The sequence below is a fragment of the Balaenoptera musculus genome, chromosome 9 (assembly GCF_009873245.2).
Source record: "Balaenoptera musculus isolate JJ_BM4_2016_0621 chromosome 9, mBalMus1.pri.v3, whole genome shotgun sequence".
NCBI lineage: Eukaryota > Metazoa > Chordata > Mammalia > Artiodactyla > Balaenopteridae > Balaenoptera > Balaenoptera musculus.
The window spans coordinates 7,550,293-7,571,147 of NC_045793.1; the positions used below are offsets into that span (position 1 = coordinate 7,550,293).

General features: G+C 41.9%; 1 protein-coding gene across 6 annotated transcripts in view; it reads left to right on the forward strand.

Moving 5' to 3' along the window:
• The first annotated feature begins 1,313 nt into the window (after positions 1–1,313).
• The window catches only part of EZH2 (enhancer of zeste 2 polycomb repressive complex 2 subunit), a 63,056-nt gene continuing 43,514 nt past the window's right edge, over positions 1,314–20,855 (forward strand). Inside the window, exon 1 of one of the 6 annotated variants that reach the window (XM_036863434.1) lies at positions 1,314–1,404. The gene's annotated coding sequence lies outside the window, so the exon portion shown is untranslated. The remainder of the gene's footprint in view (positions 1,405–20,855) is intronic. The other 5 variants (XM_036863433.1, XM_036863438.1, XM_036863429.1 and 2 more) reach the window with 5 other exon arrangements.

Genomic DNA, 20,855 nt, shown 5'->3' on the forward strand with positions numbered 1-20,855 from the left:
TTTAGCTCCAGCTCATAGTTGACCATCCTCCCCGCACCGCATCTGAACTCTCAGTATGGAATCCCAGTTTATATGGGTGAGTGGTTACTTTGCCCTATAGCTGCGTCCTATTAAAAAAAAAAAATTCGTAATAATCTTAACTTCATTGCCAGAAAAATCAAAAGTGGGGATTGTATCTGAAGTAGAATATTCCTAATTCCTCTGCGTTGAAACAGGCTTACCCCAAGATCATTTTTTTTAATACTTGAAAAATGTTGCAATCATCCTAATACTTTCCAGAGGCGTTAGCACGAGGCAAGTGAACGGCACTCATCCTTGATAAATGATTTTTAACGTTGACACGTGCTTGGCACTACAAGCCCTGGAAGGGTCTGAACAAGGCGCTCTAAATGAGGAATTTGAAATAATTGTGACGCCGCTCTGTGCCAGGTTTCTAAGGCATGGGCACTGCGGGCTCGACCAACCAAAGTCCAGCGGGCCGGGAATCCGAGGCGGGCCAAGCAGCCGAGGGGCGGCAGCAGACAAAAGTAGCGGGCAGGACGCTCCGCTCGGCTCGGGGGGCGGCACGCTGGCCCCGCCGGAGCGCGGGAGGCTCGCGGCTCCTCGCCCGAGCCCAGCCGGGCTGGAGCCGGGGCCCCAGGGCGCATCTGGCCGGCAAACGGGGCACCGCGGGCCCTCCTGTCCGGGCGCCTCCCGCGCACTCGCCAGCCGGCCCGGGCCTCGGCTCCGCGCGCGGGGAAAAGAGCGCGGCGGTTGAAACCGTTACCACCCCCGAGTTTTGAACTGGTTCAAACTTGGCTTTCGGCCCCGCCCCGCCCCTCCGGCCCGGGAACTCCGAGGCGGCGGTTCCCGCCAAGAGCCGCGAGCGCGCCGTCCCGCCCTCAGGCCGGTTCCCGCCACCCCGCCCTGTCCGCCCCCCGCCCGCGGCCCGGGATTCGGGCTCCAGAGGCCCTTCGTCCCCGCGCGCCGGCCCACCGCCTTCCTGAAAGGCGCCGTGCGTTCCGCGAAAGAACAAAGAGCCAGCGCAGCGCTTCCACCAGCAGCGGCGTCCCCCGGCGCCCACCCACCCGCGCGCGCGCGCGCGCGCACGCGCCGCCGGCCCGGCCCGGCCGAGTCCCGCGGGCGCCTCGGCGTGGGGCTGGCTCTGCGCCTCAGAGCCCGGCGGGCCCTGTGATTGGATGGGAGCCCGCCTCGCGTCCCGCCAATCGGGGCGGCGCTTGGTTGGACAGGGGGGGCCAAATAAAAGCGATGGCGATTGGGCTGCCGGGTTTGGCGCTCGGTCCGGGAGCGTCCGACACCCACTGGGACGCAGAAGGCGGTGGAGCCCCGGCGGTGGCAGCGGCGGCGGCGGCGGCGCGCGGGAGCGGCGCGCGGGAGCGGCGCGGGCTGGGGCGCGGGGCGCAGGTAACGCGCCGCTGTCGGGCCGGCCGGCCGGCGGTGCTCCGGAGCCCGGCGAGGGGCGGCGGCGGCGGTGGTGGGACATCCCCGCCGCCGCTCTGCCCGTCCGGGTATCGCCCCGAGCGGGCTCTCCCGGGGCGCCGCTTTGGCTGGCGGGGTGAGAGGAGACCCTTCTGAAGGGGTCGTGGGTCCGGGCCGGCCCGCGCGACCGCCACAGGCGGGCAGTGCCGGACCCGGCGACCCGAGGCGGGAGCCCGGGCGGGCGCCGCGGGGGGCAAGCGAAGGGGTCCTCTCGCGCGCCCGCCCCTCCGGAGGCGCCGGGGCTGGGCTGGGGGCGCTCCGGTGCCCGGGGCGGGCCGGCCGCCCGAGCCCCGGTCTCCTTTGTGTGGAGCGCCGCGGCGGGAGCGCCCGGGTGGGACGGGACGCACACAAGTTGGTGGGACCTCGGCGCCGAGTGTGCACTCAGACAAAGGACGGACTGTGTCTCGGGGGAGCTCGGCGCGAGGAAGGGGCAGTGACACCGGGGCCTGACAGCGGGCGGGAGAGTGGCGTGGGGAGCGGCGGCCGCGGTGCAGCGGGCGGGCTCGGCTCCACGCCCCCTCCCCGTGAGGGCGCAGGCTCGGCCGGGGCCGCGGGGGCCGGGACGGCGCGCGGAGACCGGACTCCGAGCGGCCGCGCGTCTGACATTTCCCCGGAAAGGAGCTCCGGAGCTCCTCGTCTCCACCGGCTCGGACCAGGCGGTCCCGGCCGCCTTCGCCTTCTCGGCGGGCTTTCTGTTAAGTTTGAGGGAAGGGTCTCGCTGTTCTCCCCCTTCCCGGTTTTGTTCGTTTCGGAGGGCTTTCCGTCGAGTTCCCGCGTCATTGTGGCACCCCTCCCCCCCGCCCACCCAAAAGTCGGTGCCACAGGGTCACTTTTTGAAAAATGGGAGGAATGAGAAGCACGATATTTTGGAAAACTTGGTGAACTCACGCCTGATGAGTCCCCACTTTCTAAAGAATCATAATCTTAAAAAAAAATTACAGGCTGTTTCGGCCAACTTGTGTGATACAGCTGAGACTGGCGACAGGTGCTAACGAAATCAGCTGTCATTTAGTAAGCGATTATTCCCCAAATCCCTAGGGGATGAATGAGGATGAGATGGTTGAAAGTTGATCACAAGAAAATGTTTATGACAAACGTGTATTTAGGTGGTATGGTTAGCAATTTCTCATTAATTGGTCTTGTTTTCTGTGAACAATAGCTTTGTTGAGTCAGAAAAGGCTGGCTGCAGAAATGTTTGTTGCCTAAGAAATCGAATGTGTGCTGTCCACAGTTAAGTTAAACTTCCTTTGTTTGTCACACAGGATCTGTAAAATTTAAATTCATTTGGAAATAAAGATGTGTCTTTGGTATTTCAAAATATTTTACTACAAGGTTTACTTGCTGGGTTTGAAAGGTCATTATCAGCTTAGTTTTATGGCGTTTCAGTGTCACATAAAACAACATTTAAAACAATATTTTAAAAAAATCTTTAAAGAACACTAATGCTGACACAGTTGACTGTAATCTATACTTCTAGAGGGTTTTGAGATCGGTTGGGATCCTAACTGTTAGACCACCAGGGAGCTAGGGGGGGTCTTGGAGTTTGTTTTCCATTACTCTTCATTCATGACCATTAGCAATTATTTTATGTTTGGGAATAAAAGTAGAACAAGTGTGTAATCCTAATTAGTTTATTGATCATTTTATTTGCAAGAAAATGAAAGCATTTAAGACATATTTTAATTTGCTTTTCATATTCCCTAAAGATAGGAATAGATAGGATGCTAGTCCTAGATATAAAGAATCCCATTCTCTCTTTTTGGAGGTGTGTTAGAGAATGTAATGTTTAAAGTCCTGGAAGCACTTAGGAAAATGGCATCTTAAATTCTAATTTTTGTGGAAAGTGAACATATCCAAAGAAAAGGAATTTAGAAACACATAGGCAGTCTTCTGATTTGCATTGTTCTGATGATCTGATGTACAACCTACTGTCTTATGGTTTCATAAAAATGGAGACAAAGAAATGCATTGTAAAAGTCTTTATTACATATTTTGCAGTGTTGGACACCACTGAACGGACAGACATTCCAGGTGCTGTTCCTAAGTATTGTTTACATTTATATTAGTTGCTGGTAATTATATATTAAAAAGTCTTACCCATTGTTATGAGATGAACTAGTTATGCAGATTTTGGCAGAAATTTGGATCTTTTAGGATATAAAATTCCAGTTTTTCCCTTCTTGTGTACACTGTATTTGATAATTACTATCTTTGTACTTGTCACAAGATTTTTTTTTAAAGTTTTTTTGGGGAATTGGTTTTAAATTTTTTCTATTTGAATTGAGAATGTTTAGTTTAAGTAGCAGTGATTAAAAGAACACACTTGTTGATTTAGTGTAATTAGGCAAAAAAAAAAAAGAGCTCTAATACTTTTATACCAGCTTTGCCTTGCATGCATATGTGTAAGTGATTATCTTTGTGTTGGCCACTTAAATTTTTAGGCACATTTCCCCAGCTCACCCTGAGGTTTTCCAGGATATCCTCCATCCTTTGAGCTGGCATGCTCGAAGAGTGTGAATTAGGTTCTGTCCTGGCCTTAAAAAGTGATTAAGAAAGTTGAGCTGCTTTTAAAGAACTAACAGCAAGGAAAAATCCGCTTGTCAGCGGATCTAATGTCTTCTGGGGTCAATTAGAAATGATTTATGGATTTGCCTTGAAGTCTTTATGTCCGTACAAATGAAGAAAACATTTTCTGGGAATGATGAAGAATTCTAGATGGGCAGGTGAAATCTTCAGTTTGGAGGAGAGCAGGAGAGGAACAGCTCGTTAAGTTCAGAGAAAGCTTCACTTGCTAGAGGCCTTCCCTGTGCCTGCAAGGGCTTTGTTCATACCTTTATTGTAGCATGTATCCAATTGTATTGTAATCACTTGCTGGTGCCTCCGACTCCTTCACTACAGTCTTAAGTGCCTTGAGTCAGAAGCTCTGTCTTACTTTTCTTTTTATACCTGGTGGTTGCTAGAGAGTAGGTGTTAATAGTTGAATGAATGAAGGAAATCCAAAAAATGTAAGGAAATAATTTGACAAAGGAAGTTGCAAAGGAAACAGGATATATTCATATTTATGTTGTGAGGAACTTTGGAAGGTGTTTTTCTCCCTCTTTGAGAGGCAGTGGTTATAAAGAAAAATAATTGTCAAGATGTACAAGTTCCAAGGTCTCTCCTAGTTATTAACACTCTGAGGTATTGAAAATTGGATATCTTTTAGGTGCAGCTATTGGTTTTCATGTTTGGTATTTCAGGCAGCTAGAGAGAACCTTGATGGATCATAGCATATAGTATCTGCTTAATTTGTGTTGAAATTGATAATTGTACAAAAATATAAGGGGCGAGTACATCTTTTAATCGTTAGGTGTCTAGTTACCATTAATGAGTTCTTTATTGGAATAATTTGAGGTAGGTTTTGAAGCTAAAACTGAAGGAAGTAGTGCCAGTGTAATTACAGATTACTTATTGGGATGGTCTTCATCATTCTTTTAAAATGATATGATAAATGTAGATTTGTAAATCCAATAATATCTCAAAAGGCATAGCTGATAAATTTTTAAGATGGTTGCACTGTTTTATATCTTGCCACTGCACCACTGTGTGGTGCAAAAATATGACAAAAATGAAGTGGAAAAAAAAGACATTAATATTAAAGAGCCTACTATTTGCCAGATTCTTTATTCATTCATTTGTTTGTTTGGTTTGTTTGTTTTTATTGGGGTAACATTCACATCAGAGGCTTTGTTTTTAATTCTTGTAAAAACCACCTTGCATTCATCAACAGATGTTTGGATAAACAAAACATGGTGTATACATACAATGGAATGTTCAGCTATTGAAGGAATGACGCACTGACACATATAATAACATGGGTGAAACTTGACAATGTTATGCTAAGGAAAATAAGCCAGACACAGAAGGAAACAATTGTATGATTCCATTTATAGGAGGCACCGAGAACAGGCAAATTCCGAGACAGAAAGTAGAATAAGAGGTTACCAGGGGCAGAGGGGAGAGGGGAACAGGAAGATAGTGTTTAATTGGGACAGAGTTGCTGTTTGGAAGGTGAAAAAGTTCTGGATGTGGAAGGTGGTAATGGCTGCACAACATTTTGCATGTGTCTAATGCCACTGAACTGTGTGCTTAAAAATGGTTAAAATGGTAAATTTTATGCTATGTATGTTTTACCGTAAAAAACTTTAACAACGACAACAACACACTCTGCAAACCTTTACAGATAAGGAAACTTTGATGTAGAGGGTTAAGAATTTGCCCAGGATTATCCAGCTAGGAATTTGCAGTCAGGATCCAAACTTAGATTCTGTTTGGCTCCATTTTATCTACTTCGTGTTATCTGCTGGTCTCCTGGATGATTGAAGACGGATTGGTTCCAAGAAGAGTGAGTTTATTTGAATCAATCAGAGAGTTATATTTAAAAGTAGATAATTGTAGGTTTATGGGCTCTGATGCCCTAGACAAACTAAAAGATGTCTTTGTGGATTTCTTTTCAGCCGGAGTTGTACTAGTGTGCGCCCTGGGGGCAGTACAAGTTTTGAGAGTGTGGTCTTTGGAGTCACGTTGCTTGGGTTCCAGTTCCCGAACTGCCAGTTTGTGTCACGTTGTCCTTGATGTCTAAGTTCCCTATCTGTAAATTGGTGGTCCTAATGATAACTACTCATTCCATAAGGTTGTTGAGAGAGTTAAATGAGTTAATACATGTGAAGCCCTTAGAACTACAGCTGGCACAAATTGTTTGATAAGTGATTCTTAGTTATTGCACTAGTATTGTTTATAAGAGTTGGTGTACTTTCTCATTCATGGAACTAAACACTTCCCAGGCTTAAGTACGTGCTTAGAACCTGTATGTGAAGAAAACGGCGCCACGTACGCTTTTCATTTCTGTTTACTTTGAATTATGTATTGATTAAAAACAGGTAATATGTGTTCAATTTAAAAAACTGAAAACAATTTAGACGTTTATAAAGTGAAAACTTTCTTGATCCCTGTAACCCCATTCCCTACCCTTAACAGTTTGCTGTATATTCTTCCCAAACTTTCCAGTGTATTCATATGAATATATATTAATACATGTATTTTACAAAAACAGGATCAAGTTATTTTGTTATGAAACATTTTTTTAGGTCAATGCAGAGATCTGTTTCATTTTAAAAAGCTTGCTATTTCTTTAAAGCTTGCTATGTGGTCAACACTGTTTTAAGTGCTTTCATTTATTTTACATAGACACTGTAATAACGAGATGGAGAGCTTAGGTAACTAGTTAGTGGTAGAGTATGGATTTGAATTTGGGCATTTGGGCTTCAAAGCCCTGATTTCTCAGCCTGGGGTGTGTGTGTGTGTGTGTTTGTTCTTTGTTTTCGTAAGGCCCTCGAGTTACCCATGATTTTAGCATTTCTTAAAAGAGTTGTAAAACAACAGCAAATACCCCAAAAGAATATGCAAGGCGACTGGATGTGGCCTGCCAAGCCTCAAAGCACTTAACCATGTGGCTGTTTGCAGAAGTTTGCTGCCCTCTGCTCTAAGCTCTCAGGCTGTTTTGTTACGTGGAATACGCAGTATGCCGGCTTCTGTGCCGTCATGCGGTGAACCAGCCGTCTGTGTGGACGTTGTGCTCTCCCCGCAAGGAGGGAACATCCTTATGGAGCTTTGAACATTTGTGTGATGGCTTTCTATAGGGAGAATTGCTGGTTCAAGATTATGCACAGTTCAAGTTTTAATAGATGTTGCCAAATCACTTTCTAGAGAGGTATCCGTTTTTTAGTGTGCAAAATCAACTTTATTGAAGTGTAGTTTATATACATGAAAATGCACGTATTTGAAGGGTACAGTTTGAAGAGTTTTGACAAATGTAGACATCTGTGTAACTGTCACCTCAATCAACATATAACCTTGCTATCATTTCAGAGTTCTTTTGTGCTCCCAACTGCCAGTCCGATTTCTCCTGTTTAAGAATTTCACATGAATGGAATTACGCAGAATATACATTTTTGTGACTGACTTCTTTGATCCAACATGTTTTTGAGATTTATCTATGTTGTTGCTTGTTTCAGTAGTTTCTCTTTATTTCTCAGTAATATTCCATTGTGTGAATATCCTTTGTTTTCTTCATTTACCTGTTTATGGGTCTGTGTCCCGTTTTGGCTCTTATTAGTAAAGCCTCTGTGACCATTTGGGCAAGCCTTTTGTGGACATATCTTCTACTTTCTCTTGGGTAAATACCTTGTAGTTAGACTGTGGGGTCATGTGGTAAATATTGATTTAATTTTATGAGAAACTGCCAGACCATTTCCCCAAGCGATTGTCCCGTTTTGCGTGGAGTTAGGGTTGACTTGTTTCCATGGGGGAGCTGTGGTTTCTCCACATTTTCGCTGAGTCTTCACCCATGTCCCGTGTTGCTCTCATTTAAGTCACTGGCATCTGAGTGCTGAGTATCTTATTGTGGTTTTAATTTGCATTTCCCAAGTGATCAGTGATGTTGGACATCTTTTCACGTGCTTATTGGCCATTTGTATGCATTTTTCGGTCAAGCCTTTTGTCCATTTAAAAAATTGGGGTGTTTGCCTCATTGAGTTGTAAGAGGTCTCTGTGTATTCTGGGTACACATTCTCTATCAGATGTATGTGTTGCAAACGTTTTCTCCTTAATTTTCTACTTTGATTTTGTGTTTTTGACAATATATAGATCAAGTTAGGTAATAGTACTAGAAGCGTAATTGTTTAAATTCAGTTAAATTGTGTGAAAACAAATTCATTCTTAATCCACAAATCATTTAGTTCTTGGTATAACAAAACGTCTTGTGTTTGCAGAAACATGGACATTAAAAGGATATTATTTATATTGATGGTATTAGGTGTGTGGCATGAGGAATTTTAAAATTAAGCTAACTAGTTTTGAAAGTGATAATATTTAGTAATTCTTTAAATTTTCATTTTGGGTAATTTGGACCTTTTCATTTATTAGTGAGTTAACATTTTTCTAACATTTTTTTTTCTTCAGAGGATAAATGGGGATATTAAAAGTGACTTTGATCTTAGACTCTGGTAATGTAGAAGTGATGATAAGGTTGCCAGGCTTCGTTTACCTATTTTGATAGTTAAGTAAATTTTTTGCTATATAATCAGATGGCTTTTCAGAGTATATATACTTGATTTGTGTACTGTTTTATTTCTGCAGAGTATCAGTTCTTTTGCTCAACAGCTAATTTACTCCCATAATAATTTTTAGTTTTTCTTCATTATACAAGTAATACACAGTACCTCCTTTTCCCTGTTAAATAAAGGAGAAAAAAAAAAAAAAAAGCAAGCATTTGGGCTTCTGCTGGGTGTCGTACACCTCTGCAGGTGGTCCCGTCCTTGCCCAGCTCAAGTCTTCCATGGCTGTTGATTCCATGAGAAACTCCTGAAGCTAGTGTTGCAGGCTGGCTACGGAACAGCCCACCTCTTTCAACTAGTCTCACCTCTGATAGTTTTCTTATACTTTTCCCTTGTTGAGCTCAGCTGGTCTTCTTACTTGTCTCCAGGAAGGCTCACGTGGAGAGTCTGTGCTCTGTCCTCTTTCTGCAGTGTCTTCCGTACCATTTTAGCATCTCAAGATGCTGTTTATTAACCTGTTTGGCTCGGAACACCCCATGCCCCTCTCCCAACCAAACTAGACAGCTTCTCTCCTGCTTCGAGGGAAATAGCCAGCAGTTCTCTTGTGTTTTTCTCTTTCCCTCTCCCCTTGACTTTAAGCTCTAATTTACTCGTCTGCATGGTAGAGGTTAGAAAAGGGTTCTGGGACTTCCCTGGTGGCGCAGTGGTTAAGAGTCTGCCTGCCAACACAGGGGACACGGGTTCGATCCATGGTCCGGGAAGATCCCATATGCCGCGGAGTAACTAAGCCCATGAGCCACAACTACTGAGCCTGCGTTCCACAACTACTGAAGCCTGCGCACCTAGAGCCCGTGCTCCGCAACAAGAGAAGCCACCGCATGAGAAGCCCGCGCACTGCAACGAAGAGTAGCTCCCACTCACCGCAACTAGAGAAAGCCCGTGCGCAGCAACGAAGACCCAACGCAGCCAAAAATCAATAAATAAAAATAAATTAATTAATTTAAAAAAAGAAAAAGTACCTTCCTTTAAAAAATAAAAGTACCTTCCTTTAAAAAAAAAAAGGGTTCTGTACATAGTAGATAGAAATAAAATTTTGTGAAATTGATTTAGGACCAGAGCCCTGAAAACTTGAGGCTCTCTTCTTCAGCAGCAACTCAGTAAATAGTGATTTAAATAGCACCCCGACCCTTTAAAGCAGAGCCTTCAAGAGTCTGTCTCAGGTGAGTTTTTTGGCTGTTCTGTGTATCACCCAGTGAGCTTTGCTACCTGCTGTCAGGTACTATTATACAATTTTAATTTATATCCCTAGTATACTCTTGACTAAAGTTAGAAAGCTTGAGAAACTCTGATCATGGGAAAAAGTGAGAACATAAAATAATGATTCTGCAAATTTATCTCAGGGTGATCTTTATCCCTCTGTTGCATTTATGCGAGCTAAATGCATGCTATCGTACATAGCATGTCAAGATGTTTCTAGTAAGTTTTAAAAAAGTGTCAAAAAGACAAAACATCATGACTATTTTATCTATTTTAGTGCTTTGGTTTTTGTTACTAAAGACCATCTGAGAAGTGCTTTTTGTAAGCAAAACACAAAAATTTAAGAAAACTAGTTGATTTTCTTTAAACAGGGGAAGAATTCCAATCATCATTAAAGCAGCTTTTATTTGTCTTTGATGCCATAGCGTATAGTGAAATTTCACTGTATGCTATTCATAGGTACATGAATACCTACTGTGTGCTTACAAATAATGGAACTAACTACTATTTATTGTGAACTTGCCCTTTGCCTAATATACATGCAGCCTGTAAACCAAACATTTTACTTTTGAAATTTGTTGAAAGTCATGCATTTTAATTACTTTAAAAAAACCGTATAGTATTTGCTAAATGAGAAAATAATTATCTGTTCTTTGAATATTATAAAAGATTCTATAAGATGAACTTCATAATCTTTTAACAGTATAATGATCTATCATATTATTAGGTAGACAAAAGCTACGGTGTGAGTATCCTTATTCATAAAATTCTGATCTAAAATGTTTCTATATTCAGATTATTTAATAGTGTAAGCAAAATTTGCAAAATTATTTTTTAAATCTCTAGTGGGTACCATGAGATAAATTACCATGCAGAGGATTTATTGGTCAGAAAAGGTTGGGAAATGCCCTTCTAGAGTAATCAGTAAGGACTTTTAAATGGCAGAAATGTTGCTTGAACAGGCTTAAAGGAAGGAGAGGATGAATTGTTCTACTTGCCCCGTAAGTAATTTTGCCTCTTCAACGAATATTTGTCTGTCTGAAATACAGAGCTCAAGTTAGCTATGGAGAAGATATTTTAGAGGGTGCCTTCCCACTGGCAGCTGGATATTGTGCAAAGAACACAGACTCCAGGCTAGGCTCTGCCGTTAAACTAGTTGTATTTCCTTGGCAAGTAGCTTTCGTGGATCTCCACTGCTAAATGACCCGGGTGAACAAACTGAGCAACTTGTGGTTATTGAGGATCTACCTTGTGCTTTCAGAGAGGATATCTGTGTCTCTGTTTCGCAGATAAAGAAATAGGGACTTGGTGAAGGTAAGTAACTTGCTTAAATTCGTGTAACCAGGAGGACCAAGATCCCTTTGAGAATAGGCTTTTGCTGCTTCTAGGGTCCTGCTTAGCTCGAATACTGAGATGCTTGCTAGGTGCTGGGCTTCTGTTAGCCACTTAGATCTATTTCTCTGGAGAGTTTGAGAAATACTGGACTTGAGTTCACATTACTATCACAGGTAATTGCCGTGCTCCATAGCTGGCATTTAATTGCGTTCTATGCATTTCTCCCAAATTCCTTTACCAGTTCATCAATTCATAAAACATCTAATGCTGATTATAAGCCTGTTTTTTTCCTCTTTTTTGCCTCTGCACAATAGGCATAATAGCACCTAAAAGTCTTTTAGGACTATGATATATCTGACTAAACTCGCTTTCTAAACAATCAAATGGGGATATTGTGATTTATAGTAAGTTTATATTTGGTCTTTGTCCTGCTTCTGGCACTGGAGCTCCTAAAACCCTTGGAGTTTTCTAAGCGGTTAAGAGCGATAAGGGTGTTTTTTGCTATTTGTAACCAACCCCTTTCAGCCACACCTGAGTTTATGCTAAGAGGTGACTTCTGGAAAACACCTAAGGATGGGTGGGGGCTGGTTGCTAGGAAACCAACCTTGAGATTAGAGGGTTGGAACTTTCAGACACCACCCCCCCCTCCAACCTCTGGGGAGGGGAGAGGGGCTAGAGATGGAGTTCAGTCACCAGTGGCCAATTATTTAATCAACCAACCTTGCCTGTGTTGTAATGAAGCCTCCATAAAAACTCACAGGGACAGAGTTCGGGCAGCTTCTGGGTTGGTGGACACTTGGAGCTTCAGGAGGAGTGGCAGGCCCAGAGAGCGTGGAAGCCCCGTGCCCCTTCCCACATGCCTGGCCCTCTGCACCTCGTCCGTCTGGCTGTTCCTAAGTTACATTCTTTTCTAATAAGCTGGTAATCTGTTTTCCTGAGTTCTGTGAGCAGCTCTAGCAAATTAATTAATGAAAACCTATCTCCAGGTAGATAGTGTCAGATTTGAGTTGAAGTGTAGGGTACCCAGCTGGTGTCGCAGAGAATTGCTTGGTGAGGGGAAAAACTCCACATGTTTGGTGACCGGGAAGTGTCAGAAATGAAGTACTATTCAGAGAATATTGTGTGTAATGTAAATGAAAACTATCATAGCATTACTCTTTGTACAGATCTGCACTGGCAAGTTCATACTCGTTATTTCTCACTTTTTCCTATAGAATTTACTCTTGTAGCTAAAGAAATAAAATAGTTTTTCTTTACTATTTGTCTGGTGTCACTTGTTATCCCCTAACAGCATATGACTAAATGGCTCGCTGTGCCATACAGGTTTCTAGAATAGAAATTTCTTCAAACTATTGATTGGGTGCCTCAGTCTTCACCCATTAGGGCTGTTCAAATAAAGGGTGAGATACTCTCTTCCTTACCCTTGAGAAAGAGACATTCTATTACAACTTTTAAATCTAGATTACCAAACAAAAAGTCATGTCTTTTCTGTGCCCAGAGTCTAAAATTCCTAAATGTTAGGCACTCATTTTAGCCCCCTCCTTTTCTTTTACCAGAGGAAGTGCTGGGATTGAAGTCTTTTTTTCCTGCCTAAAAACCTTAGTGTTAGTGTGGTAATTGCAGAGAGGTAACTGCAGGGATTGTACAACTGGTTTACCTGTAGTTGGTGAATTCTTTATAGCATTTCCATAGTTATTTGGAGACTCAAAAATATTTCTTCTCAGGGCTTAAGTATTTGTGATAAGCGATGTTATAGTAATAAAATAGACAATATACTTTGGTAACAAATACTGAAAATATCATTGATTGTCAGTAGTACTTGAAGGGTTGGACATTTTCTAGTACCTCCCTCAGCAATATATTTATATTGATATTTGTCATGAACCTTAAGTATAGGAAAATCATGAAAAGACATATCTCATCACTGCCCCTACCTCCTATACTTCCATGTTGGCCCAAAACTACTTCTGTTTTGAGCAAGAGAATGACTTTCAGAGTAGAGATGAGCCTAAGGAGTTTCTGAAGGGTCTCTGAGGGGTTCTGTCGTCCATGGGCTAAATAAATGGCACTTGCAAACATTTTTACCCCCTTGTGGTGTACACCAAACTCACCAAACTCCAGTGCTGAAACTACCAGGTAAGGGTTACTTGGTTGTAGGATGCCTGGAAATTCTGAGAGGTTCTGTAAATACTTTGGGATTAATAGTTTGAACTACCAAGTCCTTTTTATGATTCTGTCTTCAAAATATAGAGGGAATTGTGTTTTGTTTGGGGGTTAAGATATAAGGTCAGTGTTTCAGGCAACACTAGTATGTTGGCAGAATTGCCCATGGAGAGTTTCTAGGAAGATTCCGTATCATAAATACCTTCTCTTTAGGTCCAGAAGCAGCCCATCTTTCCTCTAGTATGGGAACAGATCACTGTTCTTCTGTTGAGCACAGAGTTGTTTGTTTGCACTTAGGGGCCAATGCTATATGGAAAGCGCTGAGCACCGGAATCACTCTGCGCGGCTAAATAGTGTCGAGGATGTGCAGAGCAGGCTGTGGGGACAGCAGATTCCTGTCACCTATCTATGCTCACTTAGGTAACTTATTGCTTGGAATGATGGGTAGATCCCTTGTATTTACCTAAAGTGGGTTTCTCTTAAAATTTTGCCAATATATTAATGTGTTGTTAAATTTGTACTAGGTTGGCTTATTTGAGGTATAAGATTTAAAATAGACTTCCTATAAGGAAGAAAGGCTGTCATCAGACTTAACCTACCTTTTCATTTTTTTGCCTATATCAAAAGGAGTGTTGAAGAAATAATATGTATCCCATGTCCCGTCCTTGAATTACAATGAGTTGTGTATCATAGTTTTAGTTTCTGGTACATCAGTCTTTGTTCTGTTTCCCCTCCAACAGTGTCTCAGTAAACTGAGTATGTACCCAACAAAATGAGAGGATTTAGCTTATAAAATAGGTTTTGTACAGTTTTCAAAGAAAACTTTACCCTCTAGATGTGAATTTTGTTAATCTGTTTTATCTGTTTTCCAAGCAAACTATTTATAACCTTTATGATAGTTCAGTTTTCCACTTGGTGTAAATTTATATGCCATTTCTTTTCTAGGACGGGTCTGTGAATGGATAGAACTTTCGAATAAACACAGGAATGCTGGTCTGTAGACTCCATGTTGAACTATTGAACTTAGGAGTTTAGTTTATTCTTCTGCTGGAAGGAAAATGATCTTATTTTTGTAGAAAATACATTACTGCAGAGTCTACTCATTTTTGCTGAAACAATCCAGTTAATGTTTTCGATCATTCACCTAAGATTGCCACATTACTGTAATTTTCCTGTGCCTTTTAACACGACTGTGCCTTTTTAGCACTACTTAAACCAGGGCTACAAATGTGATATGTATTTTTTCCCCCTTATTTTCCCTTATCACTAGTCAGGGGCACATCTGTTTCCTAAAAACTTCTTGAATACAATTGCTGTTTATAATGCTTTCTCACCTGTAGTCGTATCCACTGAAGTTTAGGCGCTAAGGTGCCTGTTGTATCTTGCAAACTTGTGTCTGTCACAGGATTTAGCACTTTCAGAATGTTTCATAAATTCATATTGACTGGTTGATAATACCTCTATTCCTGGCTTTCCCAAATCCTTCAAAATGAAGTTTCAGAAGTTTCTTTTCCTTAAATTTTTGCAAGTCATTTGGGTGGACTGTTTGGGTCCAACAGTAGTGAGCTTGTGTATTTTTGTCACTTTTTTCTCCTTTTTAAATAAAAATAGAGGCATGCTAGGAAGTGAAAAGGAACAAGATATTTATGTTTCTTTTATGTGTGTAGGGTGAAGTTTGAATATGTGGGGAGTTGGTTGGGAGGATGGGGTTGTTTTAGGTAAGCAAGGGGGTCAGAAGAGTGACCATGATGGGGGATGATTATCTTCTTACGAGCATGAAGGGTAGGACAGATGGATGAAAACAAGCAATTTGTTTAAAACAAATTTTGTTAATGTTAGTCTCTTAATTTGGCACAGATGTATGGCAGACTTTCTTTTGGATTCTATAGTTGACAGTTATAGCAAAGTATCCCTCATTAAATATTCTTCACATAGATTTTTGTTTGCTTTTTTTATTAGTTGCAAGAATGGTGATTTCTAGGCTTTCATTGTTACAGACTTGTCTTTTAGAAAATATAATTTGAATATATGCCAGTTCCAGGCTCTCTGCTAGGCAAATGAAGAGGCGGGGTATTGTGATTTCTGATTCATACAGTGTCTGGATATACTGATGGCACTTGTTCTCCAAGCCAGCTCTGTGGGCCTCAGGGGGTCCGTGAGGTTAAAATTATTTTTGTAATAATTTTAAGATGTTATTTGCCTTTTTTACTGTGTTGACATCTGCACCAGTGGTAGAAAAGCAGTGGTAGGTAAGGACTGTTGGCACCTTAGCACTGAGAGTAAAAAATAAAAAGCCAGTTTTGAGAATGTCCTCGATGAAGTGAAAAAAGTTGTTAATTTTATATACTCTTGATCCTGTGCACACATCTTAATGTTCTGCGCCACAGGATGGGAATGTGCACAAAGGGCTTCGATTGCTGCCCGAGTGTGACCTTCTTTGGGAGCTGCACTTATGGATGGAGTTCCAGGCTGCACCAGCTGCTTTTTTCATGGGGAACCATTTTCACTTGAAAGAGGGGTTGACAGACAAACTGTGATTATTTCGACTTGGGTATTTGGCAGCCATTTTTCAACGAAGTGAGCCTGTCACTTCAAGGAAAACAACTAACCGTTATTTGTTGCCGGTGATAATGTTTGAGTTTTCAAGCAAAATTGAGAATTTTTGGAAAACTTGCATCTGTCACTGTGAGGTTGACAACTTTCCCAATAAATACTTAAAGACATCTTTGATGACATCAGTGGATTTAACAAGTATGATTTTTTGAAATATATGAACTTATGGAAAATCTGCATAACTCGGTGGACCAGTCAGTGTTTTTCATATTGAGGAAATGATATTATAAAGTCATGCATGGGTTAAAGATGCATTCAAAGGAGACAGACCAATGAATTTTAATGTAGCATAGTATGAAAAGTTTATTGATACAATTTCAGGTTCTACATTGCAACTAATCTTTTAAGAAACCGCCACTGCTTACTGAAGGGTAGTGGTTGTCTTGAGGAAAAGCACCTATGAGGTTGAATTACAAGCTGCACTTGCCATTCTTTTCTTAAAACAGTTTTGGAGTAATATCAGAGCATGAGATTCACCATTACCTCAGAAGGCTATCCAGATACTCTTCCCTTTTCTAGTTCAGTATCTGTTTGGGAAAGTATTTTCTTTATATTCTTCAACCAAAACAACATGTTGGAACAGATTGAATGCAGCAGCAGATATGAGAATCCAGCTGTCTTCTATTAAGACAGATATTAAAGAAATTGGCAAAAATGTAAAACAGTGTCCCTCACTGATTATTTTAAAAGAAAAATAGTTTTTAAAAAATAAAATGTGTTATTATATTAACATGTAACAGGCTTGCTGTTATTTTTTAATGAATTAATGTTTTAAAACGTTCTCAGTTTAAAATTTCTAATATGCAAAATTTCAGTAGATACGCCCCATATAAACTAAAGGGGTCCTGAGACCAAAATGCATAAGAATGGTGTCTGGTGTTTTCTTTGAACATTCTACCCTCTCTCTCTTTGTCTGTGCTAGTAACTGCCATGTGAGTAGTTAATGTCTCAATCTGGATCTAAGTTCAAATTCTTAGTGGTCGCAGTGGCTCACTTAGGGCTTCTTATCCTCTTTTGGTCAGTTCTTCTTTCTCCTCGTGAGTGCATCTGGTTTTTAAATTTTAGAATGTCTCTTGCCATCTTTTTTCTCCATTCACACTACTGTCAACCCAGTCAGAACTCTTATCACTTTATTCCTGAATTACTTCAGTACTCCAGTTGTTTCTAATATAGTTTTCAAACTTGAATGTTGAATGCAACCCCAGGGTTGACTTGACTTTAATTTTATTTATATGCTCTCTAAAAATGTACAGATATAAACTTCTTATGGTAAAACCAAAGCAAAGTTACAGATTAAACACGGACAATCAAATCAGCAACATGTATTTAATGATGCTATTTTGTTAACATGAATAGCCAATCTGTTTCTTTAATTTGGCTTAATAATACTAACACAGAGAATGGCTGTTAGCATATATGTGTTTTATAAAATGCTGTTAACTTTTAGTCTTTATTTGTTCAGGATAATTAGACCTGGTAGTTAGCCTGCGCTGTGACACCTAGCAATCCTTGAATGCCAGTTGAAAATTCTGTAAAGCTGTGTTGATCACTGGAGCATTGTGGAGTTACTGAAGCCTGCATTGGATAGATATTGAATCAATTATTTTTGGAGTCTTTACTAGAAAAATTATTACATATTTTACTACTGGGTTTGCTGGTTGGTGGGAACAAAATGCAAGTTGGTGACCTCTCTGCATCCCACTGGCTTTGCAGCGCGCACTGGATGCTGAGCGGTTCAGCACCGGTTCCTTTGCCAACCTTACCAGACCTGCCTCACCTTACTTTCCTGTTGTTTTTTTTTTTTTCCCATAGCCCTCAACGCCATGTTACATACTAAACATTTTTCTTTGTTTTTGATCGTTTCCATCTAAGTAGACTTTAAGTTCTATGAGGTCACAGATTTTTGTCTGTTTTATTTATTGCTGAGCCTTCCGTTTCTGTAAGAGTACGTAGCCATGTGTTAAATGTTCAATAAATATTGAATGAATGAGTGAATGCACATTAACACTTCTCTTTTAAAACCCCAAACTCAGATGCTCTTCTCTTGTGTTACGTGTTTAATGCTGTCTTCCAGCTGCGGCAAAGGCATGTTTCTCTGTCCATCCTAAACACAACTAAACTGGACCTGAATTGTATAGAATTGTTTGATTTCTTTGATCAGTATATGTATAATCAGTGGCACAATTTCCTTGGTTCAGAGTCTGTATTTCTATTAATATAGCCTGTAAGTGTATTATCTTTTTAAGTGAACACCATCTTATAAGTGCATATGGAGATCTTTTCCCCCCTTTTTAAATTGTTCAAGTCATGTCTGAGTTTTTAAATAGTAGAATTAGATGTGGGAAACTCCCCCTCAAATTCCATCTGTGTATATTTTTTGTTTTTTCCTGTTTAACATTTTACATAGCATTTTAATTTTTAATATATCAATATTTCTGTTCTGTTTATCATTTTAAAAAGTCGATGCCTATTTTAAAAATGAATGAATGTCTTTACATTAGGTTGTTGTATAACTTAATTCCCTTCTTTAAAAAAGAAACTTTATTTTGGAATAATTTTAGATTTCTGTAACCATGGTACATTTGTCAGAGTTAAGAAACCAGTATTATTATGTTACTGTTAACTAGAGACTATTTGGATTTTACCAGTTTTTCTGTTTAGTCCTTTTTCTGCTCCAGGATCCAGTCCAGGACACCAGGTCGCATTTAGGTGTCTCCTTAGTCTCTTCCAATCTGTGACAGTTTCTCAGTCTTTCCTTGTTTTCATGACCTTATTTATTGGTCAGATGTTTGGTCGAAATGTCCTTCAGTTTGGGTTGATGTGATGTTTTCGAGCGATGACTGAAGTGAGAGGTTGTGAGGTTTGGGGAAAGAATACGACTGGGGTGCGGCGCTGGTCTCAGCACACGTCGGGGTGCAAGTGGCGGGTGACCTAACCGTGGCAGGGGTGTCACTGGTTTCTCCGCTGGGACGTCCCCTTCCCCTCCCTGGATTCTGCTTTGAAAGCGACCCACCTGGGAAGGGACTAGCTCCGCGCGTGGGCTTGGGAAGTGTGCACATGGGTTTTGGAATTCCGTGTAAGAAAGACTTGCCTCTCCGCCCCCATTTACTTGTTTATTTAATCACTTCTTTCTCTCATAGACTCATGGATACTTATTTTTTTAGTTCGGTTATAATACCGTTGTGATTTAGTTTGATGCTCAGATTGCTCCAGCTTTGGCCCCTGGGAGTGCCTTCAGTTTGGTTCTCGTCCTTTCATCCTCTCAGCATTCCCTTACTTCCTGCTACAGGCTTTTCTCCTATTTTCCCGGTCCCAGCCCATGAACCGGCCATTAATCCAGAGCCCGGCTTCCTTGTGCTGGGTAATGAGATTCAGGAGAGGAAGATGTGGGCGCTGGGGGTCCTGCTCCTGGGCTCTGTGGGCGGAGCCTGGAAGCCCACACATGTCTGCTCACCCAGGGATGCACGTGAGTCTCCCTGCGCCTGTCCGTGTGTGTATGAACATGGAAGAGTTCACGCTGCTGTCTCTGACTCTAGTCCATCACCACCGCTTGCTTATTTGGCCCTGGTACCCGTGAGAAAACTTAACTAGAGGACAGTGTTTCTGTCCAGTTCTTTTCGTCTTTAGCCTTCCTCTGTCCAGTCAAAACACAGATTTCCAAAGTTTCCTAGGTTGGCTCCTTTTCTCCCCACCCGTTTCCATGGGCTTATCTCATGTGGTTTTTATATACCCCAACTCGTTGTGTGGTCTGTATTCCTTCCTGAGATCCCCTGACATCCTGTTTTGGTTTTATTTACTTGCATACAGTCTATCATTTAAGAAAATGACTTTTCACATTGATTTGTTGTCTAACTTAACTTTTTTATATGAATATCGTATCCTGATCTTCCTCACCTGCTGTTGGGTGATGGTAGCCAGGACTTACATGGTGTAGTGCCTGCTGTGACAGGTGCTGTCCTGCGGCCTTACATCCTTACAAGAGTGGACTTCTCAGGACAACTCTGTGACGAGGACGCTCCTCACAGCATGCGGAGAGGGAGGAACAAAAAGGTTTGGGAACTTGACCAGGTTCACACACAGCCGGTCCTAGGAGAACTGGAGTCCAACCCAGGGAGGCTGGCTTTGCAGGCTGTGCTCTTGCCTTTGTTTAAGTTGTGGATAGGACTTAGGATTTAATAGGACCAGATGCCGTCTTGTTGGTTTATCGTTGGGACTTAGCTTGGAGTGGAGAGGGCTGCTGCCACGTTCTCTGCGCCACGTCCATAGCAGGCTTGCTGTCGCCAGAGCGCTCTTCCTGCTGAGCCAGAGCGTGGCCAGCCTGGAGCGGGTCGCTGTAAGGCCCAGGTGGCGACCTGCAGTGGAGTCCGCTTGTCCTTGCGGATCCCGAACGGAGGACGCAGGCAGCAGCCCTGTGCGCTTGCCTCCTTGGGCCCCTCACTCCTAGTCTCCTTCTCATGGGGGTGTTTTCCGTAAAGCCCCTCAGGCGTAAGACCTACTTCTCTTAGGTTATTAATTTTTATCTCTTACCAAGAGTTACATCTGTAGGTCTCTCTAAGTTCTCCTAACCCTAACCCTTAGCCTTACCCGCAGAATCTTATTTACCATTCATTTCCTTTTGAGTTTATTAAAGCAATGGATCTTAACTTAAAAAAGTAAATGAAATTGGTAAATGTGACTAACAGCCGCCCTCAAAGCATTTTAAATGTAAAAGCACAATGGAAGATTGGTGATTTTTCAAAATTGGCAATTTCAGTTAGGGAAGGACATCGAGAATATTGCAATCATTATTACTTAAATGTTGTTAAATTTGGATTTTACCTTCCTTAGTCTGGTCTTCAGTTTAGAGTCAAAGGTGATGCTGTTGACTTAGTTGAGAAGGATAAGTAGTACCTGTAATTTATTTTTTAGTTTTCT